The sequence below is a fragment of the Crotalus tigris genome, unplaced genomic scaffold (genome assembly GCF_016545835.1).
Source record: "Crotalus tigris isolate CLP2741 ecotype Arizona unplaced genomic scaffold, ASM1654583v1 scf7180000019328.220996217465:2438092, whole genome shotgun sequence".
Lineage (NCBI taxonomy): Eukaryota > Metazoa > Chordata > Lepidosauria > Squamata > Viperidae > Crotalus > Crotalus tigris.
Window position 1 is genome coordinate 1807175 of NW_024097488.1, and position 18723 is coordinate 1825897.

At 38.3% G+C, this 18723-nt stretch overlaps 1 protein-coding gene and 1 long non-coding RNA gene across 2 annotated transcripts in view; one reads left to right on the forward strand and one right to left on the reverse strand.

Annotated features, from left to right (window-relative positions):
- The window catches only part of TRIM8 (tripartite motif containing 8), a 64901-nt gene extending 64731 nt beyond the window's left edge, over positions 1-170 (reverse strand). Inside the window, exon 1 of the mRNA XM_039361642.1 lies at positions 51-170. The gene's annotated coding sequence lies outside the window, so the exon portion shown is untranslated. The remainder of the gene's footprint in view (positions 1-50) is intronic.
- On the forward strand, positions 27-15838 carry LOC120316271. The gene is made up of 3 exons (XR_005558907.1): positions 27-148; positions 8319-8421; positions 14133-15838. It is a non-coding gene; the product is annotated as an uncharacterized LOC120316271 (long non-coding RNA).
- Positions 15839-18723: the final 2885 nt, after the last annotated feature.

Consider the following 18723-nt stretch of genomic DNA (forward strand, 5'->3'; position numbering starts at 1 on the left):
GTCGGCCTTACAGGCCTCTCGCCTAACTCCCGCCTTTCTACAGTACTTACTGAGCGAGCGGGACCGCTAGGAGGCCCGTTGCCATGCCTGAGGAGAGCCAGCCATTGCTGAGTTCCCTTCTCTTCGCTTGCCTTTGCTGGATGTCACGGTATGACTGAGTCATAGTGGGCTGCTCCCGCCACCCCCAAAGGGAGGGGAAGAGCGTGGCTGGAGCTGCCAATTTAATAGGCTCAGGAGGCTTTCTTTCTTCCCGGTGCCGGCAGCAGGCGTCCCAGCTGGGCTGCCCGGGGTGGCCGTTGCAAAATTCAGCGGATGGCACAAATAAAGGGAAGAGCTTGTTGGAGTTACAGAGGCTTTGAACCTCAATTAGCGATGCCGGGGGTCGAAACGGGATGGCTTTGCGTGCCAGTCGGGGTGTTTTTAGCACTGCTTGCCCGTGGCCTTTCCCAGCCTTTTAGAAAGGAATATGGTGTTGTACCTGCTTGCCCATACTGTAAGCTTTTTCTGATCGAAGCATCCCTCAGTTTTGTACGCTGCTGTTGGTATCATTATTACTGCTAAAAATGCCAGGTGAACAAAGAAAAACGACACATTATCTACAATATTAAAACTTGCCGGTGCCCTGTCCTGGAAGTCCTACAAACAGGAGTATATTTTAAATTCTACACTGCTGTGCTATTGAGTCTGGTTTATAGAAGTCATTTATGTTAATCCATAATTTAGCTTTGACGTATTGCTATCATTGTGCCAAATCCTAGCAATACAGTGATATCTTGGATGAGGAAGAGATTGGGAAATTCAAAAATCACTGGATTTCTATGATAGGAGTTCAGTTGTTATAGTATAGGTATGAAACTGACTAGGAGTAAAAGAATGCCCTCTAGTAAATGGACAGTTTGAAAAGAAAATCACAATGGAAGCTAACTTGTTTTCTGTGTTTTTTTTTATAAAGGGAGTAAGGATAAGGGATGGTTTTCTTTCTCATCATTATTATTCAGTGTCATACATTTTTCCAGTGCTAAGACTTATTTGAATGGAGAGCATAGTGGGTTACAGATGTTTTATTAAATTTAGCATAATTTTATTTTGCTCACCAGCTGAAAAATCTCCCTAAATGACTTGTAAAGGTCATAAATAAGAACATCTCTGCTGTAGACTTGAAAGGAAGGTATAGGCTTTATAAAACACACTGAGTCAGTTACTTTAACTATGATTTATTTAATAAGTCACAATAACCTGGCCTTGTAAAACAATCAGAGATCATAGTTTAATCATCACATTAATCAAGAATAAACCAAACCACATATAGCTTCTAATTTCTTACTTAAAGTTTTGGAAGCACTATTTCAGTAAACGATGAATCTGGATCTAAGCACAACTAAAGTGTTGCTGCTGCTGCTTTTCGCTCTGCTGGCCTCAGCGATGGCCACTGATAGCTAGTAGTAGGAAACAATATTAAAACTGGTATGCTGCAGCTTGGTTAACTGCTGCTTGATTCTGGCTCTGATGAAGGTTGATATAAGCTGTGTAGCAGCAAACAAGCATATCTGATATGTGTGTTTGCATGTTTTCATATGTTAAGTGATATCTATATTTGATTTCTTGTATCTAGATATTCTAGATCTAGAAAACAAAGTAGAAGGAAAGGTCTAACAGAAGGATCTGTAAACAAAGCTTGATTTTTGTCTCCCCCCCCCCAACTAGTTAACTGTGCTGTTGTGGGCTGTGACATTTTCTATTGGATGTTCCAGCCTTAACTTTATTTAGAGTGGTTTCAGCATGCATTTAGAACCAATACAGTTTATAACACTTCAGAATTAGAAGAGACTTTTGCTGTTTCAGGGAAAGGCCTGCATATTCCCAAGTAATGGCATGACTTCATATGAGAAAAGAAGACATATAGATAGATTTTGTCAGCACTTGCTTGTACTCCCATTGTGAGCTTATTTGAGCATTTACATTTGGCCACAGGGAGGAGCAGGATTTTTCTCACTGTGAGAGGCACAGTTCTCAGTTACAATTTCTGGATGACAAGAGTATTCTATGTCTGCTTCATTCACTGGGGGAAGCTGCATTTACAGCTCACTTATATTTAAATATTGCAGTTTTCCACCTATGCAGATGTGTGGATGTAGGTGAAGCAAATAAGTTTTCTCTGAAGAAGGAAAAAACACACTATTATTAATACTGCAGTGCTATTACAAATATCCAATTATATTTTGAATAAATTATTATTCTTTTAGGATAACTTTTTGTAATAGTTGGCATTACTGTCAGCTTTTGAAAACTGAGAATATGCTCAGTGATCTTTCAATTTTGCGGGGGGGGGGGGGGAGGGGGTTGGGTGTAATTAATGGATTGGATTATTTGAGGGGATAGGATTCTTTTAACTACAAATAACTTACTAACTAGAAATCACTTGATTTTTACATCCTTTGCTACAGAGAGAAGAGATTAGGTAAAATTAATATTGAAAGCTATGGTCTTTATATCCTGAATCCAGTTCTGTTAAAATTGAATTATAGCAGCTACATTTTCTACTTTGAATGTTAGAAAATATTCACAACAGACTTTTTGATGCTACCTATTGCTTTCTTCTATTATTTTGAAGATTGGTGAATTCCCCTGTTTTTTAGGGTTGGTTTTTTGTTTTGTTTTTTGGAAAGTGAGCAGAGTAGTAAATCAGTTATCAGACCTTCCCTGCCACTGTTATCTGCAGCTGCTTTTCCATACCATGTGAGAAAAGCTGATGAATCTAAATCCTGGAAAATATATAGGGTGGAAAATACTTTTCTAAAGCATAATTTTTAAATTATTGAAAAAATGTTAAAAACTCTCCTGTATATTTTAATGGAATAGGAATGGAATAGAATTGCATTATTACATGTAATATTTAGTACCAGGAAGAAACATGATAACCAATATTAAGTCAACTCTTAATTAAAAGAATAAAAATTAAGCAGTCTAGTTGTCAATAACATGAACTAGAATGAGTAGAATATGTATCTTCAATATGTCCGACTCTGTGGAAAGTAGAAGGAGTTTAAAAGCAATAGTTTTTACCTAAATTATAATTGGTTATTTTTCAAATGGATTAAGAATAGAAATATTAGTAATTTCTAATTCATGTTTGCCATCTGGTCTCTGCACAGTACTAAATGGAGTGGACAATAGAAAAGTGCATTATCTGAAATTCAGGAAAAAGTTGGGGTTTTGCTAGTTAATAAAATAATCTGGAGCTCATGATCAGCAAACATAAGGATGCAAAAATATAAAGATTAATTTATACATATAAACAAATACAAGTCCTAGAACAAGTGAAAATTAAGAATAAACTCTTCTGTTTGTATTGCTGCACACTTTGAACTATGTTATAGCAAAAAGATTTTCTGGGGCTAATATGCGCTTTGTATCCTATTCTGTAACTGATTATGGGGATATTTACCATATAGCAAGACTGTAAAGATTACTAAGGTGCTGTGTGTGAGGCACTCTATAAACATATACAATGTGCAATATGACAGCTTAGCATTATTATGCTATTGTATTTTGTACAGCCATGTATGTAATATGCATCAGTTGCTCAGATTAAATATCTGAAATAAGAGCTTAGTTGCAGAAAGTTTATGCAACCACAAATGTGCTAATTAATCCTCATGGTGCCATAGAACTCCTGGGCTGTTTTAAATTTCATATAGGGTTCTATAGCATGCCATATTACTTGCCAGAAATATTCTGTACTCCCTTTTTCCTGCATTGTCAAGATTGGTTGCCAGCATTTGTTCTGTATGTGCTGCTATGTTTTTTCTCCACAAATTATAATTGAAAGATTTCCCCCATTTTCTCTGAATACAGATAGTCCTCAAGTTACGACCACAATTGAGCCCAAAATTTATATTGCTAAGTGAAACATTTGTTAAATGAGTTTTGCCCCATTTTATGGCTTTTTTTGTTAAGTGAATCATTTCATTTGTTAATTTAGTAACATGGTTGTTAAGTGAATCTGGCTTCCCCATTGACTTTGTTTCTCAGAAAGTCGCAAAAGCTGATCACATGACCTCAAGACACTGCAACATCATAAATATAACCAGTTACCAAGCATCTAAATTTTGATCATGTGACTATGCGGTACTGCAAGGGTCATAAGTGTGAAAAACGGTCATAAGTCAGTTTTTTCAGTACTGTTGTAACTTTGAATGGTCACTAAATGAACTGTTGTAAGTCAAGGATTATTTGTACTTGGAACTTCAAACAACATTTCTCTGAGTGTAGTACATTTTTTTGGTCTGTAAAAGATTAAAGATCAATTAGTTGCATGGGGTTAGTATTGCTAATATGCTGATGATCTCTATGCTATGCCAGGCATGTGATGTTGGTCAGGTACCTGCTCAGTAGACTCTAAGGGCCTGGATGGGGAGAAACTAGCTATGACTCAATTCTAGCAAGCCAGAGTGGTTGTGGGTTGTTGATCCTCTGAGGTCAGGAGAGATAGCACTTCCCCCAGATAGAAGTGATATGTAGTTTGGGGGTTCTCCTGCATTACTGCCTCCTGCTGGAATAAGCGGTGGCAAATGAAATAATCATCACCATCACTATCTTGTAGGCCAGCGGTTCTCAACCTATGGGTCGCGATCCCATTTGGGGTCGAACGACCATTTTATGGGGGTCGCCAAACAACGCGATCCGCCATTTTTCCCCCTCAGGGGGCGCCGCTGCGCATGCGCACCGCGCAGGGGGGCACCGCCGCGCAGGGGGGCGCCGCCGTGCATGCACGCCACGCATGGGGCACGTCTGTGTGGCCGGGGGTCACCGTATGAAAAGGTTGAGAACCGCTGTTGTAGGCCAATTGCACTCATTCCTGAACCTCATTGGATTATTGCAATGCACTCTACATGAAGCTGCCCTTGAAGGCCATCTGGAAGCTGTAACTGCTCCAGATTGCAGTGGTGCCTGTAGTTTTGGATACTCCCTTGTTCACTCACATTACTGTATGAGCTGCATGAGCTACACTGTCTCCCAGTTGTTTTCCAGGTGCAATTCAAAGTGCTAGTTATCACATGATGCAGCTCCAGGTTACTTGCAGAACAGTCTCTTCTACTAGGTCAGATAGAGTGGGCTTGCTCCAGCTTTCTTTCCTCAAATATTATCCTCTGGTAGGACCTTTGAGACCTCCTTTCTCCATAGCCATCTTGATTCTTTGGAATAGTCAGAATAATCAGAATGGAGCTGACTTGTTTACAGTAGAAGTAGTTTGGCACCTGGAGGAAAGAGTTTGATTTGTTTGTTTTTATATTGTTTTTATTAGTTGTTGTAAGGCACTTAGGGCTGGGCAACATAGGCAGACAGGAAAGAGGTACAGATAACCAAAGTGTACAAGAAAACTATTGAGAATTGTAGAGATAGTATTAGAAAGAATGAGTTCAGTAAAGGATACTAAGAACAAAGAGAAGGTTTCATATATATTCAAAATAAAACACTAACAATAACCAGCTGGGCATACAACTCCTCTCCCTTGTTAATCAACATAGCGTCCAGGTCTTCTAACACAGCTACTAATCTAGGTCAAGGGACCATGCTGCCATGGAAAGTGTCTAAAAATCAGACCTGATCAAGACAACAGATAGAAAAAACTCTATAGCAGCAGAGCTGGTATAGAGCACAATATGATAAAGTTCCTTACTTCTCATTTTTCTGAAATTTGTATGGTGTTTTTGCAGTTTGATGATAACTAACTGTTAGATCTAGTTTATCATTAAAGAAAATAGCTTTCACTTCGTGATATGCCTTTGCATTGATGTGAAAAGGCCAGCCTATGAAATAAAATATGAAAAAGAACAAAATCTAATTTGATGGGACATCATCTCAGAGCAAGGAAGGTGAAGATACTATGAAATGAAAGTGTTTTTCTGTTTATAGAAATATATACAAATATCTTTTGAAAGGTTGCCCTAAAGCAGCGATGGCGAACCTTTTAGAGACTGAGTGCCCAAACTGCAACCCAAAACCTACTTATGCATCGTCGGGTGCCGGGTGGGTGTGGCCAATTGGCTGGGTGTGGCTGCATGGTAACGGCAGATTGGGTGGGACTAAAAGGTTCAATCAATCAATTCCAACTTTGCAAGATCTTTTTTTTTCTCGCGAAAAGTTGAAATTGATTGATGAAACCTTTTTTTTTTTTGCACACGGCGGTGGAGGCCTAAAGCGAAAAGGTTTTATAAAACCCAGCTGAAGGCCTAGGACTGGGGCAATAGCACGTGTGCCCATAGAGAGGGCTCTGAGTGCCACCTCTGGCACCCGTGCCATAGGTTTGCCACCACTGCCCTAAAGTCTAAAATATACGAACAATTTTTTTTCTATATCCTATACTCATAGTACTAGAAAGATGAATGCTCCAATTTTCCTCATTACACACAAAATCTCATTTCTTCTGCATCTTCACATGGTTTCACATAATAGAGTATTAGTTGAACAAATAGAGCAAAAAGGCTTCAGGTTCATCATGCCAAAGGAATCTCTGAGTTAAGGAATAATTTTAATGTTTGGAATTTTTGCAGGGCTATTAATAGGAACAGCTAAAACCTCCAAAGATGTACTATATTGTACTTTATTATTTCAATTTATACATCTACCCATCTCATTTCTAAAACATGATTCTGGCTGGCTCACAAAAAATTAACAGTATAAAAATACCAAAAAGTATACAATGATGTAAGAAAAATAAAATCTTATAAAAAACTCATACACAAAATGCTTAGCTAAAGTAGTTGACATATTAGTTTACTGCAGGAAGTTAATTTATCTGTGTAGTATTTAGAGTAAAATAAGTTACTAATTCACAGGTACTTAACTGAGTCATGATCCCAATTGGGGATGTCTTGAAAATATAAACCCTGTATGTTTTTTTTTGAAAAAGCAGTATCTGGTTGAACAGACTTATTAAAATGTGCATGTATGAATGAACTTGATTACCCATTGAAGTTTACTGTCTTCTTGATCAGGTGATGTGCTGACAGTTGATATTGCCACAGCCCCAGACTACCTAAACCTGTTTCCCATCTGCAAATTGCCACAGAGACAATCTAGGTAGAATTGCTGTGATGTCACAAAATGACATACTAACAAGGGCTATGGAACTTCTGAAGTGCAATTGTTTGGAGAAAAAAGGTGATCTGGGTACTGTATATGTAATTGGAAAGTCCCAATTATTTTATAAATGATTCATCCCTTTCTTATGAGGGTCACAGTCATCTAGACCAGTTATTTAATTGAACATGCCCTATTCAGATTTTTCTTTTTAATTTGTAAGCTTTGTATCTCACTTTTTATTCAGGAGATCAAGATGATGTTATAGTACTCCCTCCTTCTATTTTTTCCAACACCTACACTCCTGTGAGTTAGGCTGGGTTAACAGAAACAGAATGGCTTAAAGTCACCCACTGACCTTTTGTGACTGAAGGTGGATTTGAATCTGAGTTTCTCTGGTGCTTGTCCAACACTTTAATCTCCGCACCGTACTGGGTCTCTAATGATGTGTCAGTTAACAGTTGTTGCGATCAGTAGATTCTACATGTAACCACAATGTCATATTCAAGAGATGTAGGGTAGTGATTGCTGTAGAATATTTAACTTAGCCTTCCTGATCACACCTGGTATATGGTATATGAGAGCAAGTACACATTCCTAAGTGAAATTAAATGAACTTCATGTACAGTATTAGGAGTTTTTGCTTTATTATAAGATTGTAAAAAATTTTCATTGCATGATCTTATTTAACAAACATTGCATGATCTTATTTAACATTGGCTTCAAACTTCTTAGCCATAGGACTGCAACCTAAAATGATTCTTTCCTTTTTAATTCACATTCAGGAAAGTATCAAAATCATCCTGAACTGACTTCTAAGCAACTAAGCAAATTCTTCAAACTCTTGGGACTGTCTAGCTCAGGGATAGGAAACCTTGGCTCTTTTATGACCCGTGGACTTCAGCTCCCAGAATTCCTGAACCAGCCATGCTGGCTCAGGAATTCTGGGAGTTGAAGTCCACGAGTCATAAAAGAGCCAAGGTTGCCTACCCATGGTCTAGCTACAGGGCAGAGTTAAATAAGTTCCAACTGTAAGCATATCTTTTTTGATCCCATCTTACTGAGACATAAAAAGTTTTACTATAGAGGTAAATAAAATTTTGAAAGGAGAAAAATGGATCAGTCTTGACTCAATATAATGTGAAAATTATATGATAATTGTTACGCAGATAAAGACAGAAATAGGGTATATTATCTTCGTCAGCCAAAAATGGGAAAATATCATTTTTATTTAGGTTTCCACAAACATGAAGTCGGTTTTAAGAGAGTGAAGAAGGATATTGAAAATCCTCCTACTGAAATGGTGGGAAGATGGAGAGAAAAATAGGATGGAATTATGTAAGTAAAACATACACTAGCAAGACTGACTTATTTGTATATTTGTATGTTTTCCTAGAAATAAATATAACTGTGCCTTTGTGGCTTATTCTCAAGAAGAGTGCCTAGACCAGGGGTGTCAAACTGCTAGCCCACGGGCTGGTTGCATCATACATAGACCACACCTACCCCAGCTCTGGCAATGCAAAAAAAGTCACGATATGTCGCAACATGTCACGTGATGTGGCGAGTTTGATACCTGTGGCCTAGACTATAATTGTCATCCTGGAAACTCACAGGCAGAACTGAAGCAAAAACTCCTTAGCAACTGGTTTTTAAGTTGTTCTGCCAGTGATTCAGGAAGTAATATAGTGGTGCTTAAAAGCTTATGAACCCATTTTCCTCAATAAATAAATAAATAAACAAGTATAATGTTTTTGATGCATTTGTTTAATTAGGTTCCCTTTATCTAGTTTTAAGATGTGTGGAGAACAGATCATATTTTTAGGTCATATTTATGTAAAAATATTGAAAATTCAAAAGGTTTCACAAACACTTATGTGACACTGTATATATTAATCTAAAGCATATCCATTGATGGATGTATTTACTATAGATTTGTCCAGTTCTCATGAATTGCTAGGCATTATTGTATCGGTATAGTTTAATCAGGCCTGATGAATATCTGCAGTGGCTGCCATAGTTGCAGTTTGGGTTTTCATCCTGAAAACTTCCATCCTGGGGAATGTGGACCTTCAAAATGTCAAGTCATTTGGTGCACATCATCACAATGTTAAGAATGACAGGGCTCCTAGTTGCTCACACAATAGTGATATTCTATACAGTTTCTCAGACACTTTTGGGCTCCTGCTTAAAGAAATTACATCTTTTTTTCGGTCTGTGATAGCCAAACACTGAAAAAACACCAGGCTTGTTTTGGCACATCTTGTTCCACTTTGTTGGTGCCTTTGTAATTCAAATGGACATTTCCCTAGGATTGCTCAGCAACTGTGTGACCCAGCTTCTTTAAGGAGGCGTTAGAAAGCACAATATGATTTCTCTGTGTCCCATGATAGTTTTGGTGATGTAAATATTTTAAAGGTAACATTAGCCCTAGGACAAATGTGTTAAGTCAAAAGAATTTAAAAGCTTCACAAAGGCTAATAGACTCTTGATCCAATCCATACAATTTACTACTTTTTCAGGTGTTGGATGTATGTATTTTTTTGTTTTATTTTTGTTTTATTAAAAAATACAAAACTCATTTTTTTTAAAAAAAATAACAAATGAAGAAAAAATATAAAACAAGATATTAAAAAAGTGCATTAAAAATGAAAAAACTTATACACATATTGCTGAATACTAATTAATACATTACTGCGGGTCAAGAAGCAACAGTGAGAACTGGACACGGAACCACTGATTGGTTCAAAATTGGAAAAGGAGTCTGGCAAGGCTGTATATACTGTCGCCCTGCCTATTTAACTTATATGCAGAGCACATCATGAGAAAGGCAGGGCTAGATGAAACAAAAGTTGGAATTAAGATTGCCGAGAGAAATATCAACAACCTAAGATATGCAGATGATACCATTCTAATGGCAGAAAGTGAAGAGGAACTAAAGAGCCTCTTGATGTGGGTGAAGAAGGAGAGTGCAAAAGTTGGCTTGAAACTCAACATTAAGAAAATAAAAATCATGGCATCCAGCCCTCTCAATTCCTGGCAAATAGATGAGGAAGAAATGGAGGTAGTGACAGATTTTATTTTTCTGGGCTCCAAGATCACCTCAGATGGGGACTGCAGCCAAGAAATTAAAAGACGCTTGCTCCTGGGGAGGAAAGCTATGGCAAATCTAGACAGCATACTAAAAAGCAGAGACATCACCCTGCCAACAAAAGTGCGTATAGTCCAGGCCATGGTTTTCCCAGTTGCAATGTATGGCTGTGAAAGTTGGACCATAAGAAAGGCTGAGCGCCAAAGAATTGAGGCCTTTGAACTATAGTGCTGGAGAAGACTCCTGCGAGTCCCTTGGACTGCAAGGTGTTCAAACCGGTTAGTCCTAGAAGAGATCAACCCCGACTGCTCATTAGAAGGCCAGATCCTGAAGTTGAAACTCAAATACTTTGGCCGCTTAATGAGAAGGAAGGACTCACTGGAGAAGGGCCTAATGCTGGGAAAGATTGAGGGCAATAGAAGAAGGGGACGACAGAGAATGAGATGGCTGGATGGAGTCACTGAAGCAGTAGGTGTGAACTTAAATGGACTCCAGAAGATGGTAGAGGACAGGAAGACCTGGAGGAACGTTGTCCATGGGGTCGCGATGGGTCGGACACGACTTCGCAATTAACAACGACAACAATATTAGTTGCCCACTCCTTGTGAAACAGACCCCCCTCCAAATTTTTAAACTATTTGCAAATTATTAAGGATGTGTGTGTGTGTGTGTGTGTGTGTGTGTTTAAACAATATTCTGTTTGATATGAATGACAGTTATGATAAATAAACATGTGAACTCACAAAGCCAGTCATCCTGCCCACTGCATTGGAATGGGCTTAGAGTAGATTATTCTACAATAACCAAATTCTGTTTCAATCCCACTTAGCATCATTTTGCCGTGCCTATTCCTTTAGGGAACAAGAGAGGGAATATGTGCAGCCGAGGAGCAAAATTATAGGGTGATGTATTATGCATGGCCCATTGCACAATACATCTATTCCTGATTCTGACATGTTGGCAGGTATGGTTTAATTATGCATTATGTTCAGAAGTACTTCCTTTCATTAGTCCTGAATCTCCCCACATTTCATTCATTTGGTTAAGTTGAACATGACTTTACACAGAGTATATCATGGTCCTGCTTGCTCAACATAACTGGCATATTGATTACTCTTCTAATTAATTCACTCATCTTCATATGTTGGCAGCAGACAATCCAGGATGATTGGGATGGTCAAATGGAAGCCATGTTCTTCATCCTTCTAGTTTCTGCAATGGAAACTTAGAGGCTGATGCTTCATTTCCAAATGCCTATGTTTTTTTCCCCCTCTAGAGAGATTTTTTTTTAAAAAAACCTTGATTTAAATAGTCAGGAATGGCACTACTGTAGACAGATTCTGGGGGACCTTATTTTGGTCCTTCTAGCTCTTTCCCTGCTTGTGGCTGTAGAAGAGATAAATGATCAAAACAGCCACAGATGGGGCAAAGTTTTTGCTATTTTTGCAAATTAATAGAACAGACAACCCTCAGAGAAGCAGTTTTCCCAACAACAATGAGTAAGCTGATTTAGAAAAAATAGTTTTGTGTTTACCAAAACCAGAAATGTTTGGGACTATATCTAAGCTGCTCTGGACTAACTGGATGGGTAATCCCCCAATGATTCATTTAAAATATAATGCAAGTAAGGCCACAGTAGAGAATAATTGTGCTGAATTCTAGCTTAGACATCATCCAAGGCTAGATTGAATATTAGCATACAATTCCCTCTAGCATGAAATGTATCAGTTTTTTCATTATGCTACTTAAGTTAATCAGAAAATGAAGTAATATTTGACAAAGTAAAGTGAAGCAAAAGGACTAGTCTCTCTTTGTAACCTTTCAGTTCATGGTTCAGGCCTGCAAGCAGGAACAAATTGCCACACCAACTACAAAAAGCATTTACATCACAGCAACATTTTATTACTTCAGAATCAAAGGAGATGCCAGTGTTAGCATTTATAGCTTATAGATTTATTATCTTCAGCCTATTGACATCAAGATGAATTGGGTGTATGACTTCTATTATTCTTAGCGAGCATGGCCAATCTTAAGTGTTCCGTTAGCTGAAATTCAAACATATATTAATTTTGTAAAATGGGGAGAAACAATAACAAATACATTAAAATTTACAAAATGAATCTCATCAAAATTTATACTAATCCTTAAGTTTCTTTCTTTGACAAATGACATCCTTGTTCTTCTGAATAGAAATAAATATTTAAACATTTTCATCACTGTACTGATGAAGATAATACTGCTCAAATTCAAATAAACCTCTTGAAGGTAGATTGTCCAATAAAGGAGTATATTTGTAGCTCAAGGTTGAAATGAGGGGGTCTTTGACACTCTCTGAGCTTGGTTGTTTTCTTGCAGACGTTTCATCCTCCAAACTAGGTAACATTATTGGTGCTAAACTGTTCTAGCCATCTAGATTCTTTTTACTGGGAAAAATTATACCCAGAATAAGATGTTGGGGGAATATTATACTTCCTTGTTTTGAGATGTGTTCTAAATGTATTAACTTTTTGAAAATATCAGGCAAGACTTAAATTTATATTTCAGACAAGATGTTTGTTCTCATGGATGCAGCTTTTCCTTTACCAAACGCAACAGAGCTGCTTATTGTATGCAGCTTTTAAACAATATAATAGCAGAGGCTTCTTGAATAAAGAACAATCTTATAATTTTCACTGCTCAGTAATAGTCATAATCATAGAACCTAATTCCAAAGTGATAATTTTCAGTGTTAACCCATTTTTCCTAAAGACCAATTAACAGAGGACTCTTCCACAAGGCACAGTTTCTATCCCCTAATTCCTCCAAAGCAATATAAAAGACCTGTCAATAATCTCAGCTCTGCCAGCTTCCAAAATGCTGAGCAGAATAACTCAACTAAAGCTCTCCCTCCAGCTGACCAATAGAAGCCTCTAGAAAGCAGCATTCCATTAGTTCATCTCCATTCCATAAGACAGAGACATGAAATATATTGTTAGCTCTTCCATGTTTTCTGTATATATTGCATATATCTAGGCTTTTGCAAAGAAATCTAAGCATCTGCAATATGGTGAAGCTTTTCTACTGCTAAGCCACCATTCTATCTGTTTTAAAAATCCCATTGAGAGCCATAAAGATGATAGGATATCATGTATCCATTTTGCAAACAGGTCCTTTTTCCAGTACTTCTAACTATGGTTGTAGACTGGAACAAGGGCTGATGTGGGGTAATAAATGGTAAACAAAATGTGGACCTGCAGAAACTTTAATTCATTGTGATGGCATTTCAGAAATCAAGCTGTAGCAAAGCATTTTTCAGACCCATTTATCCCTGTCAAAAGAAATGGGGGAAACCATTTCTTAAGATACAGGTGACATCATGTACTTCTCGAACCTGCATTTTCTGAATCCATAACCAAGGGAAAATCTTCTTTGCAGTAATTCAAAAGTATTACAATATGGTCGGGTCTTCTCTTTTCAGGGAGAGTTACAGCTACCAAACAAAGCAGCAATAATTCCATGCACTCCAGGCTACCTTGGGTGGCTGAAATGAATCCTAGAGTACACTAAGATGGCACTTGCTTCTTTGGGGAATGTAACCCATCTGGGTTCAGAGACCTATTGCAATTCAAGTGAGCTGCCAATCCATAGTGTGTCTATTTTTCTTTTGGATTTCAATTTATTATCCCTTACCCAATACATTAACTTATTTGGACACTGATCTAGATCATGCTGATGACAAAGATAAATAGAACTGGTACCTGTCAACCTGTCAGTGGTATGCACTCCCAAATTGCCTTATGATCTTATTCAGCAACTTCATCTACCTATGAAGTCCTTAGAGCCTATCTAGAATAGAGGGGTGTAGAAATCTGGGTAATTAAAATAAAAGAACCAGGCAGCCAGAAAACTGTATCACATTTATGCTGGTGCAGCATATGGTTGCATTTAATCCGTGCTCTTTGTCTGCCCTGATTTTCAGGTTATTTGTAACTGCAATTCAAGGTGAAGTAAAAAGCATCCAGAGAGTTGAATGAAAATCTGCACACAAAAGACAATAATGAATGAAATGAATTTGGTGATAATGATTCAGAGCATTCTACTGCAATCACTGTGGTCTGGGATAGCACTCAATCTTTTCAACAGTTATGTGGATGAAGGTACACATGGAAAAGTTGTAAAATTTAGAACTGGGCTGAAACTATGGTGACATTTTAAGGCAATAAAGAGTTAAACATACAGCAGTATCATGAAAATCAACAATAATAAAGAATCAGGGTGGCAAAAGCAAAATGTATACCATGGGGCAATAATTAGTAAACAGCACTATTTAAACTTGGGATAGATGGTGAAACCTTGTATTTCTTAAGGAGAAAATGCTCCTTGACTAATCCCTTGTTCAGCGATTTTTTAAATACTGTTTATAAAAATTTATAGAATGGATTCCAACTACTGTTTTCTCGTTGACACCTTTTTCTTTTTTGCTTTTCACAAAATATCTCTTAAGAAGACAAGGGGCCTTGCCATTTTGGACCAGTAATACTAGAATTCTCTGCTTAGAAATATGCTTAAGTGGTCTGACCCTTTGGCTATGGTAAAAATGAGAAGTAAAGTTAAGCCTATAACAATGTTTAATGTTTACAAGATATTATAATAAGGAAGATTTGTGTTATCCCCTCCCCAAGAAGCAATTGCTGGATCCATCTGTTTTAGATAACTTTGGCCCCATCTCCAACCTTCCCTTTTAAAGGAGGGTTGCTAAAAAGTAGGTCCACTGGAGTTTCAGAGATTCCTGGAAAAAAAAAACAGATTATCTGGACCCTGTTTAGTCGGGCTTCAGATCTGGTATAGGACTAAAATGACATTGATTATACATGTGAATGATCTCTGGTAAGGCAGGATGGGGTGATGCATCCATCCTTGCTTACCTTGATCTCTCATTGATTTTTGATGCTGTGAATCATAATAATCTGAACTGGCTTTGGCTGCTAGGAGTGGGAGGTGTAGTTCTGAGTGGATTCTTCTCTTCTGGGGCCTTCCTTCCTCCTGGGAGAAAAGATCTAGCCTACAATCCCTTCTCTGTGGAATACTTAAGGGTTCTACACTCTCCCTATTTCTATTTAACATTTAATGAAGGCATTGGCTGAAGGTAAGGCATCATCAATATGCTGATGATACATAGCTCTAAATGTCCATCCTGAGCTAACCAAAAGATGACAATGAGTTTCTGTCTTAGTGTTTTGAGGTTGGTTGGGGAATAAGAAGTTTCAGCTTCATTCTAGCAAAATGGAAGTTTTGGGCCCGCTGGATTCAATGTTTTCCCACCTTTGGTTTTGGATGGGTTTGCACTACCCCAAACAGAACAGTGCACCATACGAGTGCTCCCCTGGACTCAGAGTTCCTGTTTGAAAAGCAAGTGGTAACTTTGTTTTAGAAAAGTAGTACTTTTTGTGGGGTATAAGACACTGCTCATACTCATACCTTAGTTACCCATCAAGTGGATTACTGCAGTGTGCTCTATAGAGCTGCCCCAAATGAGAACCAGAAGATTAAATTGGTCCTAGCCTAGCCACGCTTTTCCTCTGGAGCAGTGGTTCTCAACCTTTTTAATGCCGCGACCCCCAACTGGTCATAAGTCAAGGACTAAACCGGTTGTAAGTCGAGGACTAAACTGGTCATAAGTCGAGGACTACCCAACCGGTCGTAAGTCAAGGACTTTCCCTGCCTGCGAGCGCCACGCATGTGTGGTGCCGCCCCTTGCACCGGCCGAGGCGTAGCTGGCAAGCGGCAGAGATGAAGCAGGCCGACCACCAGCTGGGCCAACAGCTGGCCCAGCCCAAGGGAGGTAAGGCACCCGCCGGAAAGGGGGAAAAAATGGCGGACAGCCTTGCTTGGCGACCCCCGTGAAATGGTCGATCGACCCCAAGTGGGGTCGCGACCCATAGGTTGAGAACCACTGCTCTGGAGGCATGGAGGTATGGATGTGCTCTTGGGCCTGCCAGCTGAAAGGTTAAATAACGTGAGATATTGCTACTGCTAAGTGCTTATTGCATTTGTTCTTGTAAGTTATTATGCTTTTGCTGTTTTCTTTGTATTGTATAAATGGTATTTGCAAGATGAGTGGCCATATAAATCTAATAAATAAATAACTTGACAATCAATATTTAATATGTAGCATTTTGATCAGTATCAGCAAGATTTCATTTTACTTCCTTGTTCATTTGGGGATGCCATAGTGCAGTGTTTCCCAAACTTGACAATTTTAAGGCATGTGGACTTCAACTCCCAGAATTCCACAGCCAGCGTTGCTGGCTGTGGAATTCTGGGAGTTGAAGTCCTCATGCCTTAAAATTGTCAAGTTTGGGAAACACTGCCATAGTGCAAGAGGGCAGTTTGGGGAAACATAATGTAGCAACTTAGCTACAATGTAAGAAATCTGAACTTAGTGCCTGGAAAGAGGATCCATCGTGGTAGAAATGCAGGTTGATTCAAGGAGGAAAATATTTGAGAATAACAACTGTTTGCTATATCCATTCATCTACAAAAACAATTATAGCAAAACAAATTGCTCAAGAAATTTCATTTGGAGATTTTTTAAAGAGTTACTCTGACTTTCTAACGATGGCTCTTGGGTATAGATTAACATATCCTGAAGCTTTGCACATGTTCTTATAAGAACAACAAATAAGGGTTGATTTCATCAGGTTCTTCTTAACTTGTTTTTCTTTGCCCGTCTCTTTTTAATGTTCAGTGCTAACAATCATCTGAGCCTTCCAAGTGGTGGGGAAATACTGGTACAATGTTCAACCAGGGTAACTGCTTTACAGCAACACATGAAGAATTTTTTCAGTCTTCTTGTCACAAAACAGCTACTTTTGCATTGTGTCTATAACAGTGGTTCTCAACCTGTGGGTTGGGACCCCATTTGGGGTCGAACGACCATTTCACGGGGGTCGCCAAACAAGGCTGTCCGCCATTTTTTCCCCCTTTTCTTTGGCCACGCCTTTGGCACCCGGTGATGTATAAGTGGTTGGGGGTCACCACAACATGGGGAACTGTATTATGGGATCACGGCATTAGAAAGGTTGAGAACCACTGGTCTATAAGCTTGCGCACTCATGATGCTCATCTTGCTCCTTCAAAGCAAACTGCCGGCTCTTTGGCTCCTAAGCATAAAGGCTTTTTAAAAAAAATATTGGGACGTTTTCTAGATAATTTTAGATGATTAAAAACAAGCTAAGTGGAGAAAAATACATGTCATTTGGAATTGGACATTAAAAGAGATTCTTATTGTCCTCTCTTTGACAATATCTAAAAAAAAAGCCTGTGCTTTTTCTCAGCAGAATCCACGCATAATAGAAAGAAACACATGGGAGGGCATAATAGCTGCAGATATTCTTAGGAAAGGCTGGTTGATCTCCAAACATTTCACAGCCTTGTTGTTCTTCCAGATATACCACCTTATGAGAAGTAGCTTATTGGGAATAGACCTAGCAATTCTCCCAGCTGAAATAAGCTTACTTTGCATTATTTTGGACAGTTTGAGTCAGCTTCTTCAGGAAACTTACTTGATATGTTCATTATTTATTTTTTTATGTTTTGAATGCTTTATTTTTTAAAAAATCCAGTAATGTATATTCAATTGATTTACATCTTGATACATTAGTCAGCTCATTCATATACTGTGGTGTCCTAAATTGTGCCAAGTTAACTAATTAGATCCAAAAATTAAGATTTTAACTCTGGACTTAACACGGACCATACATTCTTCTCAGAAATAAATCCTATGGAATTCAGTGGAACCCACTCCAAAGACATATAGGAATTACAGTACTATACTTCTTGAGATAGGTTTCCTCACTAGCTTTCCGTTGCAAAGGAAAACAGTCAGAACATCTGACTCCTAAGCAACAGAAACTGTAGTTAGTATTTCTCACGAAAGCAGCAAGCTGTTACTTGCTGCCTTGCTCAGCCCTTTGGCTATTATTTCCCAGCCTAGTCCACATTTGCAATATTTTCTGATTCATGTTCTTAGCTTCCCTGATAACTTCATAGCCAGTTTCATAAATTGACAGCTCAATTTTGTATGGTATTATTTTTCTTGTCCCACACATGAAGTTTTTGCTAACTCTTTTTGTCCATTCTTCACCTTTTTTTCGATTGAATGTAATATTACTATACAAAAATTGAAACAGCAATAAAGCAATGACAGGAAACTCAACAACGTAATGCCTTGTACTTGAGCTTCATATTTGTTATCAACTTGACTGTGATCTACCATGAATGGATCAATTCTCTTTGGATTTAAACAAATAAACAAATTATTAAATTATTAAATTTCACATAGATAATGCAACCAGAAATGCTGAGGACTGTATTGCAGCTCTACCTTATCATCAGGGCTGGAGCTATAGCAAATCAGCTGTCTCAGGTGGCAGAGGTGGAAGTTGGCTGAAGCATGTTGGAGGAGAGACACTGTATCAATTAGTTTTTTCCTACTAGCCTTTCTTTTTCTAAGCTTGTTGGCTATATTCAGATGCAGTAGCAGATGTAGTCCTATTCAGCAGGTTATT